This window comes from Ceratotherium simum, chromosome 29, assembly GCF_057802395.1.
Source record: "Ceratotherium simum simum isolate JZ-2026a chromosome 29, ASM5780239v1, whole genome shotgun sequence".
NCBI lineage: Eukaryota > Metazoa > Chordata > Mammalia > Perissodactyla > Rhinocerotidae > Ceratotherium > Ceratotherium simum.
In genome coordinates, this window is record NC_141928.1 from 31,871,480 (window position 1) to 31,889,808 (window position 18,329).

Below are 18,329 nucleotides of genomic sequence, written 5' to 3' on the forward strand. Positions count from 1 at the left end.
ATGCAATGCAGGATTGACTTTGGTATGTATGACTTGCCGTTTATTAAAAATATTTGTTTTCAGCTTATTAATGAGTTTTAAAACTATACAGTTTAACTCATTGGGATATTAAAGTTTCTTTCAATGCCTTCATGCTATTAAGAAAAACTAAAGTCCAGTAATGATTAAATCATCTCTCTAGGCAAACCTTAGACTTAAACCCCACTATCCTAATTACCAGTTAACCAACCTAAGGTCCCTCTAATTTAGACGAGTGCATTTCAATAATGTATGAGTCTGATTGTATGTGGATTTAAAATATCCGTTGACCTCCAACTCTCTCATTCATTTAAATTTCCTTTTATGGATATAAGTGTGACTTTAAAAAAGTATCAGTGTCAAAGTAAAACAATGTAACAACAATTTGCCTGTTAACAATATTCACTACTTACTTTCAGAAATCATACATGAAACAGAATTTTATAGTGGTCTTTATAAGATATGTGTACTTGCCATCGTGATTCATATGATATTAGATATATCAATTTCCTCTTATTCTGTTTAATTGTTAGCAGAATTTAAGACAATACAAACTGATTAAAAATGTGAAAAAAATAGGACTCACAGAAGTACTTCTTGATAACATATGTAAAGATAAGGCGGAGACATATGAGATATTCTGGAAAATATCCTGTTAGCTAGAGCTGATTCTTTAATAATATTGTGGGTAGATAAATAAAAGAATCTTTACCTGTTTTTCCAGGTACAATTCATTTTTTCTAATACTGTTTAGAATCAGCACTATTTGGGTGTGAATGATATTCTTCCATTCTGCTTTGAGTTCAGTGTTTTATATTCTTCTTCCCGTCCCCCCTATGATTACATAATGCTTGAACTAGGATTCAAATGCATATTTTCAATTCCCCTATTTTTGTTCACCACGGCATATTCTTGCAAATACAACTCATGTAAACTACAAGCAGAGTGCAGTACTTACTAGGAGACACACCAAAGGCTACGGGGAGGGGGAAGAATGGCAGCGGGAGAGGTTCCTTTGAGACTAATGGAGGTGAGCAATTATGCATTAAACACTTAGTTGCCTTTCTTAAGAAACTCTCTAGCAGGAGCTTTACATATACGATGTAATTTTAGCATAACTATACATTTTTTCAGATAAAGAAATGAGGCTATGAAGAAACTGAGGCTGAGATGTTAAAGAAAAATTCCCCTAAATCTCAGAAAAGATAAGCTATAAAACCATGATCTAAATGCTAGTGTCATATAGGATTCAAATTCAGACTCAAATCCTGGTTTTACTCCTAGCTGTGCAAATTTATTCATGTTACTTAATCTCTTTAAGCTTCAATTAAGCAGATGTAACATATTAAGATTGTTCTGAGGATTTAGTGACAATATAAGAAAAGTTTAGCAAATAATGATCAATAAATATTAGTTGATTTTGCTGCTGCTGTTAATTCAATTTAAAAATGTTTTATAGATTAAGCATTTGAATAATGACTTGAAGTATGATTATAGTATTGAAATCTTTTTGGATTTTGCCATTGCTTTTAAAAGTATTTTTCTGATCATAAAATAATGTGGTACATGAATTCTCATTTAGTAGATGACGTCTAACTTTCTTGTCTCTTTTCTGTGATTCCTATTTGCTTTTTTCATTAACAGTACTTGACACTTCGTGAAAATAAGATTAAGTAGATATTAGGTAGTGATATACATTTTAAATATATCTGTATTAGTTGTCTTTTTTAATTTGGAACTTTTTCCTTTTTTTGTTATTATTGATATTTCTGATATGGAATTAGGACCACAGATATAAAAATAAATTTCTTACATTTTTACTACTGTTCAATTAATAAAGCTCATAAATGGGCGCTTCAACCAACTCTATTATCATGTTTATTCACATTTTCAGAATGTGAAATGATGTTGTTTTTCATATGATTCACATTAAATTCAATATTGAATATATATTTAAGAAATATTTTGTTATTTTTATCACCAACTGTAGTCTTCTGGCAATTTAATGTTTATTGTATAGTATAATAATATGAGAAATAGGAATATTAAAATGTAAAATTACAATTAGAGTCTAAATAATTTCTGTTTTTTTCTGTGTTATATAACTGAAAGTCCTACTGAAAAGCACAAATAAAGTTTAATTAGTACTTGGGTGGATAGAGGGAACTTGTGCATTTCTTTTCTTTTAGGAAACATAATTATAAATACAATTCAAGAGTGGCTGAAAGTACAAGTCAGTCCCTTTCCATTAGAGGAAGAGAAATTCTGACAGTGGTCTAGTAATAAAATCTACATTTATTACTGTCCCTGCTACTTTTTTCTCTAGATTATGCAGGAAGATATTTATGGGGAAAATGATGTGAATATCTCCTACTCTAAGTAGTTATATATATTAATTAGTCATAGTAGAAAATCTATTAAATTTTTCTGTGCAAATAAGTTCACTATTTTAAATTCATTTTTGTAGTGCCAATAATAAAAAATGTTCCTAAATCTACAAAACTCAACTGATGATCATTTAAAGACATTTTAACTCATTGAGAAAGTGAACGCATAGTCCACAAAGATTGGACAGAGGATGTGTTGATGAGATTTGACTGCCAGCAGACAAGGATCACATCTGAGCTAAGTCATGGACTCTCATATACCACTCTACCATTAAACATTATTAAAATTCAGCAAAGTTAAGATTCAGTACATACCATAGACTTTGAACAATAACATCTTGAAAAGTCTTCATAGCCAAGATTCTGTTATACTTCCAGTAGGATCTTTATAAATTTCCTTTTTCTGTGTATCTTTCCTTCATATTTTTCCATGCTCGTCTTCTCAATTATCTCTATGCTGTTTGACATCTTCTTGTAACGTTCTCTAAATGATAGATCAGTGCAGACAGGATTAGTGTTTGCAGCTGGGGATAAGCTATATAGCCAGTGTTAATGGAAGAAAAATTTATACTTCAAAAATACACCTATATTGCTGAACTTCTTATGTTTCTTAATTTAGAACTTGATGTACCTGGGGTCTTGACTATTACTACTCTTCCTAAACATTGTCTCTACTTTCAAAAGTTCTCTGCCATAGCGATGTCTATGCAATACGTCATTTCAATTTAGTGAAAAGAAAATAAATCATTGACTGTAAGCCTTAGGAATTCAAAGCCAATTTTATTCCAATAATTATTCTATGTGATGATTTTATATGGAGAAATTACATGTATATATCATTGGATCTACAGCAGGGGCCAATAACCATACTTTTTTTTTTTTTAATTAAAGGCTTTATCATAGGATATCCATAAGTGGTGAATATTTTATAGATAACTGCAAAAATTCTCAAATGCTGAAGGAAAGATTAAGACATTTGATTGCACACACACATACATATACACACGTGTATATATCTGTGTGTATATGTGTGTAGATGTATATCCTGAGATATTGCTTATAAATTTTTAATAAAATTGTCATCCTTGTCCTCTAAAAAAGCATTGTATTTTACAGACTTTGTTTCTGACCTGGTAACTATCCAAATTATGTAAGCTGCAAAATATTCACACTCTAATTGTTGAAAGTAATTTCAATACATGTCCAGTAGTACACATTTGTTAACTCTGTTGTCAAAAATCTTACTTTTTTTCTCCCTCGTGTATCAGTTAGTAGAAAAAAATATATTATCATCTTCCAAAGGGTGAGGTTTAATGTAGGCAAGACATTTTGTCATTTTGCCATTTTTTTGATTCTCTATTCTATTTATATAAATAGAAGGTATTATTGCTAGATGCAACTTTATTTATAATTTTTGACTTTCTCAAAAATTAAGTTTCTTAAAAGTATTATGATTGCCTTTATAGTTAATACAACTTTTGCCTTGACTAGAACTATATTTTGTTTAGTATTAATATAGCTATATCATTATTTAGATTTTGATGGGTATATATTTTTGTATAATTTAATCTCAACCTTTCTATAAAATTAAATTTTGTTTGTTGCTTATTAAAATAAAGAAGCAAGTTTTGTTTTTATCCAATCTGAAAATCTCTAACTTTAAATGTTAAAGTTAAATTGAAAACCAAGGCTAATTTTATATATTTTAATCTATTCCTTCTAGTGTATTTTCTTTCTCTCTCGCTCTCTTTTTTTTTTTTTGTGAGGAAAATCAGCCCTGAGCTAACATCCATGCCAATCTTCCTCTTTTTGCTGAGGAAGACTGGCCCTGAGCTAACATCCATTGCCAATCTTCCTCTTTTCTTTTTGTTTTTTTTTGCTTGAGGAAGATTAGCCCTGAGCTAACATCCGTGCCAATCTTCCTCCATTTTGTACGTGGATCACCACTACAGCATGGCTGACGAGTGGTGCAGCTCTGTTCCCGGGATCCGAACCCAGGCCGCTGAAGCGGAGCACAGTGAACTAAACCACCATGCCCCAGGTCTGGCCCGTCTTCTGCCCATTTTTAAATGGAATTGGTTGGTTTTGTTATTATTGAGTTGTATGAGTTCTTTATATATTTTGGATATTAATCCCTTATCAAATACATGATTTGCAAATATTTTCACTCATTCCATATGTTGCCTTTTCATTTTGTTGATGGTTTCCTTTGCTATGCAGAAACATTTATTTTGATATAGGCCCACATGTTGATCTTTGCTTTTGTTGTTTGTGTTTGTGGTGTCATATCCAAAAAATCATTGCCAACACCAATGTCAAGTTTTTCCCTATGTTTTCTTCTTGGTGTTTTACAATTTCAGGTCTTATGTTTAAGTCTTTAATCCATTTCAAGCTAATTTTTGTGAGGGGTGTAAGATAGGGATCCAACATCATTTTTCTGCATGTGGTTATCCAGTTTTCCCAAAACCATTTATTTAAGAGACTCTCATATCCCCCACTGAGTATTCTTTTGCTCCCTTGTCAAATACTGTTTGACCGCGTATCCATTGGTTTGTTTCTGGGCTCTCGATTCTGTTTCATTGGCCTAAGTGTCTGTTTTTATGCCAATACCATACTGCTTTTATTACTACAGCTTTGTAGTATAGTTTGAAATCTGGAAGTTAGATACCTCCAGCTTTTTCTTCTTTCTCAGGATTGCTCTGACTATTCAGAGTCTTTTGAGGTTCCATACAAGTTTTAGGGCTATTTTTTCTATTTCTGTGAAAAAGGCTGTTGAAATCTTGATAGGGATTGCATTGAGTCTATGGAAGGCTTTGGGTAGTATGGACATTTCAGCAATATTAATTCTTCCAATCCATGAACATGGGATATCTTTCCATTATTTGTGACTTCTTCCATTTCTTTTATCAATGTCTTACAGTTTTCATTGTGGAGATCTTTGATCTTGTTAGTTAAATTTATTCCTAAGTATTTTATTGTTTTTGATGCTGTTGTAAATGAGATTGTTTTCTTTCGTTTCCAGATAATTCATTGTTAGTGTATAGAAACCTTACTGATTTTTGTTTGTTGGTTTTGTATCCTGCAACTTCACTGAAATTCCTGATTTGATCTAACATTTATTTTTTGATGGAATCTTTAGGATTTTCCAAATATAAAATCATGTTATCTGCAAATAGAGACAATTTTAATTCTTCCTTACTGATTTCAATTCCTTTTATTTATTGTTATTTTCACCTGATTGCTCTGGCCAGTACTTCTAGTAATGTATTGAATAGGAGTGGTGAGAGTGGGCACCTTTGTCTAGTTCCTGATATTAGAGGGAAAACTTTCACCTTTCCCTGTAGAGTATGATGTTAGCTGTGGGATTGTCACATGTGTCTTTTATTATGTTGAGGTACATTCTTTCTATACCCAGTTTGTTGAGAGTTTTTATCATGAACGGATGTTGAATTTTGTCAAATGCTTTTTCTCTATCTGTTGAGGTGATCATATGATTTGTTATCTTTCATTTATGAATGTGATATATCACACTTAATGATTTGCATATGTTGAAGTGTCTTTGCCTCCCAGTGATAAATTTCACTTGATCATCATGTATAATCCTTTTAATATGCCCTGGAATTCAGTTTGCTAATGTTTTGTTGAGAATTTTTACATCTATATTCATCAGGGATAATGGCCTGTAGTTTTCTTTACTTGTGGTGTCCTTATCTGGCTTTGGTATCAGGGTAATGCTGGTCTCATAATATGAGTTTGGGAGTGTTCCCCCTCTTCCATTTTTTGAAAGTGTTTAAGAAGGATTGGCATTAATTATTCCTTAAATATTTGATAGGATTCACCAGTGAAACCATCTGATCCTGGGCTTTCTTTGTTGGAGTGTTTTGAATTATTGATTCAATCTCCTTACGTGTCGTTGGTCTGTTCAGAGTTTCTATTTATTCATGATTCAGTCTTGGTAGGTTGTATGTTTCTAAGAATTTATCCATTTCTTTCAAGTTATCTGATTTGTTGGCATATAATTGTTCATAGTAATGTCTTATGATCCTCTGTATTTCTATGGTATCAGTTATAATGTCTCTTTCATTTCTGATTCCGTTTATTTGAGTCTTTGCTCTGTTTTAGTCTTGCCTAGGTTTGTCAATTTTATTAATCTTTTGAAAAAACCATGTGTTAGTTTTGTTGATATTTTCTGTTGTTTTCTATTCAATGATGTCAATTAACTCACTTTTTAAATTGTTTGCAGATTATTTAGGAGTCTCTAAGCAATAACTACTATCATTTATGAATACTGAGAATTATATTCCTTCTTTTCCAATTTTATGCTTTTTGTTCCCCTTTTTGTCTTTATGCCCTGGATAGGACCTCCAGTCAGGACATTGTTGGACACTAGTGATATAAAGGACCTCTTTGTTTTAATCTGTTATTCTTATCTGAGGAGGAGAATTTAGGTGACTGTTGTTTGGTTTTTAGCATTTTCTTCAGATTAAAGAAGTTTCCCTCTCTTACTGATTTATGATCAAATTTTATTATTAAAAATAAATATTTAATTTTAACTATTTTATCTGAATTTAATGAGAAAATCATATGATGTTTTCCCTCTTTCTCTTAATGTGATGAAATAAATTGATTTTTTAATATTAAACCACCCTTATATTTCTAACATAAACCTCACTTGGTCATGATGTATTGTCATTTTTATAAATCACTGGATTTTATTTGCTTACTGTTTGGTTTAGAATTCTCGTATTTACAATCTTAAGAGTGATTGATCTGTAATTTCAATTTCTCAGAAGTTCTTGTTAAGATTTTGGTATTGTGGTGGGCTAATTTCATAAAGTGAGTTGCAAAGTTTGTAAAGTATTGCATCTTTTTTTCTTTGACAAATTTTGTACAGAATTAGGAATATGTCTTCCTTTAATGGTATGAAGAAGTCACCAATGTTTCTACCTGGTTTTGAGCTTACTTTGTGGAATGTTTTTTTGTTTTGTTTTAATAGGAGATTTAATTTAATGGAAGAGTATTCAGATTTTACATTACTTATTCAATTTTTTGAGGGATGTTATTCAAATAATTTATCCATTTGTTTAAATGTCGTAATTATTGACATAAAATTGCTCATTATCTGTATTTGTTATCACTGTCAGGGCTGTAGGGTCTGCAGTGACTTCTTTTCATTCCTGATATTGGCAAATTTATGTTTCTCTCTCTTATCTTCATCAATTTTGCTAAGAGTATGTGAAATTTTATTATTCTTTTAAAAGAACCAACTCATCTTTCCTGGTTTTCTTTATTGATTAATTTTAATGTACTCTCTGCTGTTAATATTTTTATTCCTTTGTACATTCTTGAGATTTGTTTTTCTGTGTTTTTTTTTAGCTTCATTATATAGATGCATAGATCACTGATTTTTAGCTCTTCTTTTTTAATATATACATTTAAGAATATGTATTTCCTTCTATTCACTTCTTTTGCAATATTGCACACATTTTGAAATGTTGTATCTTCTGTTTTATCCAGTTCAAATTTTATTCAAATCTTTTTAAAATTTTTTTTGACCCATGGATTACTTAGAAGCATTTTCTTTAATTACAAGTGGTTTTTTTAATTTTCGGATTATCTTGTGGTTATTAATATCTAGTGTAATTTCACTGTTGTGAGACACTTTACACTGAATGATTTCAAATCTTTAAAATTTATTGGGGCTGCACTGTATCTAACATATTTTCAATTTTGGTATAGTTTCTGTTTTTAATAAAAATAAAATATATTCTGTCATTATTATTAGCTTGCATCTTTTTAAGGTATATTTAAATATTTTTAGATATTGTGTACATCTTCAAAATGTGTAGGGAATTTTTTGTCCTGTTTATTCTATCAACTATTCAGACCATTGATGTGCCCCACTGTAATTGTTTGTCTGTATATTTCTCTTTGTATTTATAATGATACTGCCTTTTTTGGATCATTTAAATTTGGATTCCTGATATCTTCCTTGTGGATCGACCCTTTTGTCTTTATGAAGTGTTCCTCTTAATCTGTAGCAATGCTTCTTAATTTAAAGTCCATTTTGTTTGAGAGTAATATAGCTATACCAGTTTTCTTTCTCTGTTCTTTTACTGTGTTTTTTGTAAGCAGCATGTAGCTTTTTGCATATTTGTTTGTTTTGTAGAATATATTACATTTATTTTAGAACACATTAGTGATATTTACCCAATCCCCATCTTCATTGTTACTATTAACCTTTATTTTAAATCTGCATGCTTTAACTCCAGAAACCATTATTATTATTGATTTACTGAATCATCTTTTTAAATTTTTACTTATCTACATTTTGCCTTTCCGTTATTTTTCATTATGTTTTATAATTAATTACTTACACTTAATATGATTATTCTTTTGCCTGAATATCTACATTTGTTATTTTTGGAGGGATATATTTCCCGTAATGTATTCTCTGTTTCTTTTCCTTCATTTAACTTTCATTTTTGAACTGGATATAGAAATTTTGACTTGCTTTAATTTCAGACATTTAAAGATGTGATTTTCTCTGATTTCAATGGTTTTTGAGGAAAAATCAACCATCATTCTTATCTGTAGCTTCCTTTGAGAGCAGTGTATCTCCCAACCCCGTGGCTGTTTCAGTGACTTCTGTTTTTATCTTTAGATTTCATCACTTGCACTCTTGTGCTTTGTGTTTATCCTGTCTTGCCTTTATAGAGCTTTTTGTATCTGTGGATTGATGTTGGTTTAGGAGCATTCTTAGCCATATCAAATATGAAATCTTGCCCAATCTCTTCTCTCCTTCGGGAAATATAATATTTGGGAAACACTTAGCTCTATGCTTTGCATTTAGAAACCCTATATTTACTTTATTTACTTTAATTGGCATTGCCCTTTATGAAGTGCTTATTATATACCAGGCACTGTTCCAATTATGTTATATACATTAACTCTGTTTTTAATTCTGAGAACTACCTAAGTCACTACCGTCATCCACATTTTACACACTTGGCCACAATGAGGCCAACTGAGAAATATGAAGTAGTCTATACAGTGTTACACACTGACTGGATTTGAACCTAGGCAGTCTGACTTCAGAGCTCACTTCCTTAAATAACTAAACTGTAGGAAATCTTATTTCTGTTAAACTGATAAAACTTCTGTGAATATTATTAAAAACATTGTAACTATCAAGGAGTGTTTTAAGAACAGCTATATAAAATAAAAAGTGAAAAATATGATCTAAAAGCAACTGAATATGGTTTAAAATGGACAATCGGGAGAAAGGAGAAAACAAAATGATTAAATTACTAATCATGCTATGGCATAGGAAACAAAAATATTCTTACCCTTTCATTGACAAAATATGTTAGTTATATATTATAAAAATTTAAAGTTAACTTCTTAAAAATAATAATATAAAACTGACAACATGCTATTGATATCGCAACAAAAGAAGATGATATTAAAAAGTACAATATCAATATTAGCTCTGAGTGGGAGCAGAATGAGAGTAAAACGTTTGAACTACTACTGGGAATGCTGATTAGCACAATATTAATGAAGAAAAAATGTGGCAAGGCTCAAAAGGCCTTAAAATGTTCAAATAATTGATTATTCCACTTCTAGGAATATGTTTGAGAACATTATGTAAGATGTATGACAAAATTATATAAGCTTTCTTCATTAAGGTGTAATAAAAATAATTTCAAAAACAACTAAATTCTCCCACAACAAAAATCATTTAAGAAATTTTGGAATATTCAGATAAACTGAAATTATCCAATAATAAATATATTTTAAAATTCAGGATACACTACTCTGCTAAAATCAGGAGCTATAGTTACATATACGTATTTTTATGGTCACACATTTACTTTTTTAAAATATGTATTTATTAATAGAAATAAGTAAATTGCCAATACGACAAACCTTTTAATGCTTTTTTTCATGACAGCATGATTATTGAAGATTTTTAATTGTCTAAAATAGAGACAATGAACATAATTGTTTGACAATCAGGAAAGGAGTAGAAACTATTTTAAGAAATTGGCTAAATATTTGGATATTACATTCATAATTCAATCCATATGAAAAAATTCCTTAACGAAAACATTCTTAAATTCTCTGATAATATATTTTGTCGAGATTTTCTTCAAATACAAAGAATATAATATTTTTCTGGTGATGATACCTAAATCAAAACATTTAATAGTTTATAGAAGCTTATTTGACACTTTATATTTTGTCATAATTTCAATTTTCAGAAAAGTTGCAATAACAGAGATTAGTTTTCCCTACTTCTTTTAGTAGCAAATAATCATTATTTATCAAACCTAATAACATAAAGCAATTTATCTTAAAATTATAAAGTTTTGTTGAAAGCAACAAGACAATGTATCACTCATCCAAATTTGTTGCAAGAAAATCTTATTTCTCTTGAAATTTAATGATTAATGAATTATAATTTAAATTTTATTTAAATCTTCATTTACATTTATACGTTTTATTTGCATTCCACTTGAAAAAATACTAACAATATATCTAAGTACATTTATGAGAATTTATATATTCAGGACTAAAAATCAGTTCTATATGAAGCATAAAATAAAAAGGCAATTTTATCAGCCATTTAACTCATATTAATGATGAAATAAAATATATTGATTGTTACCAAGGAAATGTTGTATTCTGCATATCAAATATATTTTTCTTGAGTGGAATTAAAATGTATGTATTTCTATGGTTTGGATTAGAACATTAATTTATTTCCCTTTCTTCAATAAAGCCTGAAAATAGTGATTCCATTTATCTGTGTTTAAATAGAGCTACGAAGCAAAAGTTAAATTAGAGATGTTTTGGTGACAAAGGAGAGTAGAGCCATACATTCAATAATCAAACTTTTTTTTAGTAGGCATAAGCAGAAACAGTGGAATGGGAGGTTGAAGACCAGAGGTCTCTCCAAATTTTGTCACTGAAAGGCTATGGAAACTTGATGTATAACTCAATCTTTATTGACCTCAGTCTCCTCATTAGTGGGTATTTAGAGATAATCTCTCAGATTTCATCTCTCAAAATATTTACAAAGTTTATAAAATCCAAAAGCTTGGAAAATTTGGTAGATCTAAAAGGAGTATCATAAGGAATGGGCAAAAATTGAGAAGCCAAGAAAAGTACTTTTCCAAAAAAGGTACAAAATAAGAGATTCTGTAGTAGAGGGGGTAGCACTTCCAAGGTGAGCTATATAATCCATTAGTTTTCTCTCTTCTTTTTTCCATTGTGATAAGAACTCTTAACATGAGATCTACTCTCTTGAGAACTTTTTAGATACACAATACAGTATTGTTAACCATATACATGATGATGTATAGCAGATCTCTAGAACTTATCCATCTTGTTTAACTGAAACTTAATACCTGTTGAACAGCAACTCCCCATTTCTCTCTCCCTCCATCTGCTGGCAACCACTATTCTACTGTCTGTTTTTATGAGTTTGACTATTTTAGATGCCTTGTATAAGTGGAATCATGCAGTATTTGTCCTTCTGTGACAGACTTACTTCATGTAGCATAATGTCCTCCAGGTTCAACCATATCATCAGATATGACAGGATTTCCTTCTTTTTTAAGGTGGAATGGTATTCCATTGTATGTATGTATCACATTTCCTTCATCCATTCATTCATTGATGGACATTTAGGTTGTTTCTATGTTTTGGCTATTGTGAATAATTCTACAATAACATGGGAGTGCAGATATCTCTTTGAGATCCTGTTTTCAATTCTCTTGCATGTATACCTAGCAGTGGGATTGCTGGATCATATGGTAGTTCTATTTTTAATTTTTTGAGGAAAATCCATACTGTTTTCCATAGTGCTGACACCATTTTACATTCAAATCGGCAGAATACAGGGTTCCAATTTCTCCACATCTTCACAAACACTTGTTATCTTTTGTTTTTCTGATAATAGCCATCTTAACAGGTGTGAGATGATATCCCATTGTGGTTTTGATTTGCATTTTCCTGATGATTAGGGATGTTGAGCACATTTTCATATGCCTGTTGGCCATTGTATATCTTCTTTGGACAAGTGTCTTTTCAAGTCCTTGCTCCATTTCTTATATGAGTTATTTGATTTTTTGTTGTTGAGTTGTAGAAGTTCCTTATATTTTTACTATTAACTCCTTATCAGATATATCATTTGTGAATATTTTCTTCCATTCCTAGGTTGCCTTCTTATTCTGTTGATTGTTTCCTTTGCTGTGTAGAAGATTTTACATTTGATGTAGTCCCATTGTCTATTTTTTACTTTTATTGACTGTGTCTTAATATCACATTCAAGATATCATTCCCAAGACCAATGTCATGACGATTTTCCATGTTTTCTCTTAGGAGCTTCACACTTTCAGGTCTTATGTTTAGGTCTTTAAGCCACTTTGAGCTAACTTTTGTATATGGTGTAAGATATGGGTCTACTTTCATTCTTTTGCATGTGGCTATCCATTTCTTTTGAACACTATTTATTGGAGAAACTATCATTTCCTCATTGTGTAATCTTGGTACATATCTCAAAAGCATGGTGGACTGTATATGCATATGTTTATTCACAAATGTGTGCAAGTTCAACAATATATTCTTGAACAACCAGTTGGTCAAAGAAAAAATCAAAAGGGAAATTAGAAAATCTCACGACAAATGAAAACAAAAACACAACATACTAACACATATGGGATGTAGCAAAAGCAGTACTAGGGGAAAGTTTGTAGCAGTAAACACCTACGTTAAAAAAGAAGCAAGATCTTGGGGCAGGCCCGTTGGCGTAGCAGTTAAGTTCACTCACTCCACTTCGGCAGCCCGGGGTTCGCAGGTTCAGATCCCAGGCACAGACCGATGCACCGCTTATCAAGCCATGCTGTGGCAGCATCCCATATAAAGTAGAGGAAGATGGGCATGGATGTTAGCTCAGGGCCAATCTTCCTCAGCAAAAAGAGGAGGACTGGCAATGGATGTCAGCTCAGGGCTAATCTTCCTCACACACACACACAAAAAAACAAGAAGAAGCAAGATCTTAAATAAACAACCTCACTTTACACTTCAGGGAACTAGAAAAAGAAGAAAAAACTAAGCCTAAAGTTAGCAGAAGGAAGAAATAATAAAGTTTAGAGAAGAAATCAATGAAATAGAGAATAAAAATACAATGAAGAAAAATCCATTAAGAGTTGGTTTTTGAAAAGATAGACAGACTTAAAAAACATTTTACTAGACTAAGAAAACAATGGAGAAGACAAACAAGATCAGAAATGAAAGAGGAGACATTATAAGGGATGCTTCAAAAATAAAAAGGTTCATAAGGGACTATTTTGAACAATTATATGCATACCTTGTAAATATTGCTGGTTCGGTTCCAGATCACTGCAGTAAAGCAAACATTGCAATAAAACGAATCATATGAAGTTTTTAGCTTTCCAGTGCACACATGTTATATTTACACTATATTGTTGTCAAAGTGTGCAATAGCATTATGTCTAAAAACAATGTACATACTTTAATTAAAAATACTTTATTACAAAAAGAATGCTAACCATCATCTGAGCCTTCAGCAAGTCTTAATCATTTTGTTGGTGGAGGGTCTTGGCTCAATGTTGATGGCTGTGACTGATTAAGGTTGTGGTCACTGAAGGTTGAGGTATCCGTGGCAATTTCTTAAATAATACAACAACGAAGTTTGCCACGTCGGTCAACTGTTCTTTCATGAATGATTACTGTGTAGTGTGCAATGCTGTTTGATAGCATTTTACCCACGGTAGAACTTCTTTCAAAATTGGAGTCAGTCCTCTCAAACCTTTCTACTGCTTTATGAACTAAGTTTATATAATTGTCTAAATCCTTTGTTGTCATTTCAACATCTTCACAGCATCATCACCAAGAGTAGATTCCATCTCAAGAAACCACTTTCTTTGCTCATCTATAAGAAGCAACTCCTCACCTGTTCAAATTTTATCATGAGATTGCAGCCATTCAGTCACATCTTCAGGCTTCACTTCTAATTCTTGTTGTCTTGCTGTTTCCACCACATCTGCAATTGCTTGCTGCACTGAAGTCTTGAACCCTTCAAAGTCATTAATGAGGATTGGAATCATCTTCTTCCAAAACTCCTGTTAATATTGATATTTTGACCTCTTCCCATAAATCACAGACGTTCTGAATGGCAACTAGAATGGTGAATTCTTTCCAGAAGTTTTTCAGTTTACTTTGCCCAAATCCATCAGCGGAATCACTCTCTATGGCAGCTATAGCTTTACAAAATGTATTTCTTAAATAATAAGACTTAAAATTTGAAATAATTCCTTGATCCATGGGCTGCAGAATGATGTTCTATTAGCAGTCATGAACACAATATTAATCTTGTTGTCGATCGTCATCAGAGTTCTTGGGTGACCAGGTGCTTTGTCAATGAGCAGTAATATTTGGAAAGGAATCTTTTTTCTGAGCAGTAGGCTTAAAATATTTGGTAAACCATGTTGTAAACTGATGTGCTGTCATCCAGGCTTTGTTGTTCTATTTATAGGGCACAGGAAGAGTAGATTTAGCATAATTCTTATGGGCCCCAGGAGTTTTGGGATCGTAAATGAGCATTGGCTTCAAGTTAAGTCAGTAGCTGCATTAGCCCCTAATAAGAGAGATAGCCTGTCCTTTGAAGCTTTGGTGCTGGGCATTGATTCTCCTTTCTAGCTATGAAAGTCCTAGATGGCTGTTCCGTGTACATTGAAAATCTGTTGTTTAGTGTAGCCAGCTTCATTAATCATCTTAGCTAGATCTTCTGGATGACTTGCTGCAGCTTCTACATCAGCACTTGATACTTCACCTTGCACTTTTATGTTATGGAGACGGCTTCTTTCTTTAAACCTCATGGGCCAACCTTCTTTCTTTAAACCTCGTGGACCAAGCTCTAGCTTCAAACTTGTCTTCTGCAGCTTCTGCCCATCTTTCAGCCTTCATAGAATTGAAGAGAGTTAGGGCCTTGCTCTGGATGAGGCTTTGACTGAAGGGAATGTTGTGGTCGGTTTGATCTTCTATCCAGACCACTAAAACTTTCTCCGCATCAGCAATAAGGTTGTTTCTCTTGTTTATCATTTGTATGTTCACTAGAGTGGCACTTTTCATTTCCTTCAAGAACTTTTCATTTGCATTCACAACTTGGCTAAGTGTTTGATGCAAGAGGCCTAGCTTTTGGCCTGTCTTGGCTTTTGACGTGCCTTCCTCACTAAGCTAATTATTTCTAATTAAAACTTTCATTTAAAGTGAGAGATATGCAACTCTTCCTTTCACTTGAACACTTAGAGGCCATTGTAGGGTCATTACATGGCCTAATTTCTTTTTTTTTTAATTTTTTGTTGATTGGTCTAATTTCAATATTGTTATGTCTCAAGGAATAGGGAGACATGAGGAGAGGTAGTGAGATGGAGGAAAGGCCAGTCAGTGGAGCGGTTGGAACACAGACAAGATTTATCCATTAAGTTTGCTGTATATGGGTGTGGTTCATGACGCCCCCAAACAATTACAATAGTAACATCAGAAATCACTGATCACAGATCACCATAACAAATATAATTAATAATGAAAAAGGTTGAAATATTACGAGAATTCCTAAAATGTCACACAGAGAGACAAACTGGGCAAATGCTGTTGGAAAAATGGCGCCAATAGACTTGCTCGATGCAGGTATGCCACAAACTTTCAATTGTGAAAAACGCAATATCGGTGAAGTACAATACAGCGAAGCACAATAAAATGAGGTATGTCTGTATAAACTAACATACTGGATAACCTAGAAGAACGGATGAATTCCTAGAAATATACAGCCTAGCAAGACTGAATCATGAAGAAACAGAAAATATGAACAGACCAATAACAGTAAGGAGATCGAATCAGTAATGAAAAACTTTCCAACAAAAAAAAGCCCAGGACCAGATGGCTTCTCTGGTGAATTCTATCAAACACTTAAAGAAGAATTAACATCAGTCCTTCTCAAACTCTTCCAATAATAGAAGAGGGGGCAACAATTGCAAACTCATTTTATGAGGCCAGCATTACTCTGATACCAAAACCAGATAAAGACATAAAAAGATAAAACTACAGGCCAATATCTGTGATGAACATAGATGCAAAATTCCTCAACAAAATACTATCAAACCAAATTAAACAGCACATTAAAAGGATCATACACCAGATCACGTGGGATTTATCCCTGGGGTGCAAGGATGTTCCAACATTCACAAAACAATTAATGTGATACACAACTTGAACAGAATGAGTGACAAAAGTCACATGATCATCTCAACAGATGTAGAAAAGGAATTTGACAAAATTCAACATGCTTTCATGATAAAAACTCTTAACAAACTAAATATAGAAGGAATTTACCAAAACATAATAAAGGCCCTATATGAAAAGCCCATAGCTAACAACATACTCAACCTTGAAAATGTAAGTTTTTCCTCTAAGATCTAGAACAAGGCAAGGATGCCCATTCTTGCCCTTCTATTCAACATTGTGATAGAAGTCCCAATTAGAGGAATTAGACAAGATAAAAAAAATAAAAGGCATCTAAATCATAAAGGAAAAAGTAAAATTACCACTGTTTGCAGGTGACATGATCTTATATGTAGAAAACCTGAAAGACTCCACAAAAATCTATTAGAATAAATAAATAAATTGAGAAATTTGGTAAGATACAAAATCAACATACAAAAATCAGTTGTGTTTCAATAATAACAATAACCTATCTGAAAAGGAAATTAAGAAAATAATTCCTTTTACAATAGTATCAAACAGAATAATATACTTACGAATAAACTTAACCAAGGAGGTGAAAGACATGTACAGTGAAATCTATAAAACATTAATGAAAGAAATTAGACACAAAAAAATGGAAAGCATCTCAAGTTCATGGATTGGAAGACTTAATTTTGTTAAAATGACTATACTACCCAATGCAATCTACAGATTCACTGCAATCTCTATGAAAATATGAATACATTTTAAACAAAAATAGAAAGAACAATTTTATTATTCACATGTAATCAATCATGAAAGAACCCAAATAGCCAAAACCATTTTGAGAAAGAAGAACAAAGCTGGAGGAATCAATGTCCTGATTTCAAAATATATTACAAAGCTACAGTAATTAAAACAGTGTGATAACTTGCATAAAAACAGACATATCGGCAGGTGGAACAGAATAGAAAGCCCAGAAATAAATCCATACATTTATGGTCAACTGAGCTTCAACCAGGGTGCCAAGAATACACAATGGAGAAAAGATCATCTCTTCAACAAATGTTGTTAGAAGAACTGAATATTCACATACAAAAGAATGAAATTGGACCCTTATCTTACTTATATCATACACAAAAATTAACTTAAAATGGATTAAAGACTTAAATGTTAAGACCTAAAATTAGTAATATCTAAAGGTTCACATAATTTCAGAAAATCAGTGTACATTTTACATTGGGCATAATGTGATGTTTGTTCTCTCTTACATAAAATAGACTTCTTACAAAGTATCAAGTCAACCAGTTGTTTCATTTTTCATGACACTCACTTTTAACATTTTTTTCTTTCTTGCTCTGTCATATTGACAATATTACACAAACACAGACACACATATGCACACACATGCATAAGAAAAAAAAAATCCTCAACCAAAAAGTTCTTGCAAATATCCATACAATTGCTGATGATAAGTCATATTATGGAGTATTTATAGCATCTTATAATATCAGAGATGCCTAAATAATGATCTATTGGGCCACTTTAATATTCTACATAAGGAGTCCAGAGGTCTGACATATTTCTTTCAGAACATATACATTTCTAAAGACAAGATTTGTTTTTCTTTTATGACATTTCTTCTGTGAT

General features: G+C 31.9%; 1 long non-coding RNA gene across 1 annotated transcript in view; it reads right to left on the bottom strand.

Moving 5' to 3' along the window:
- LOC106800746 (uncharacterized) overlaps positions 1 to 17,492 on the bottom strand; it is a 32,748-nt gene extending 15,256 nt beyond the window's left edge. The window contains exons 1-2 of the long non-coding RNA XR_001390116.2: positions 17,255 to 17,492; positions 2,721 to 2,889 (exon numbers count right to left, since the gene is read on the bottom strand). This is a non-coding gene — a long non-coding RNA (uncharacterized LOC106800746). The remainder of the gene's footprint in view (positions 1 to 2,720; positions 2,890 to 17,254) is intronic.
- Positions 17,493 to 18,329: the final 837 nt, after the last annotated feature.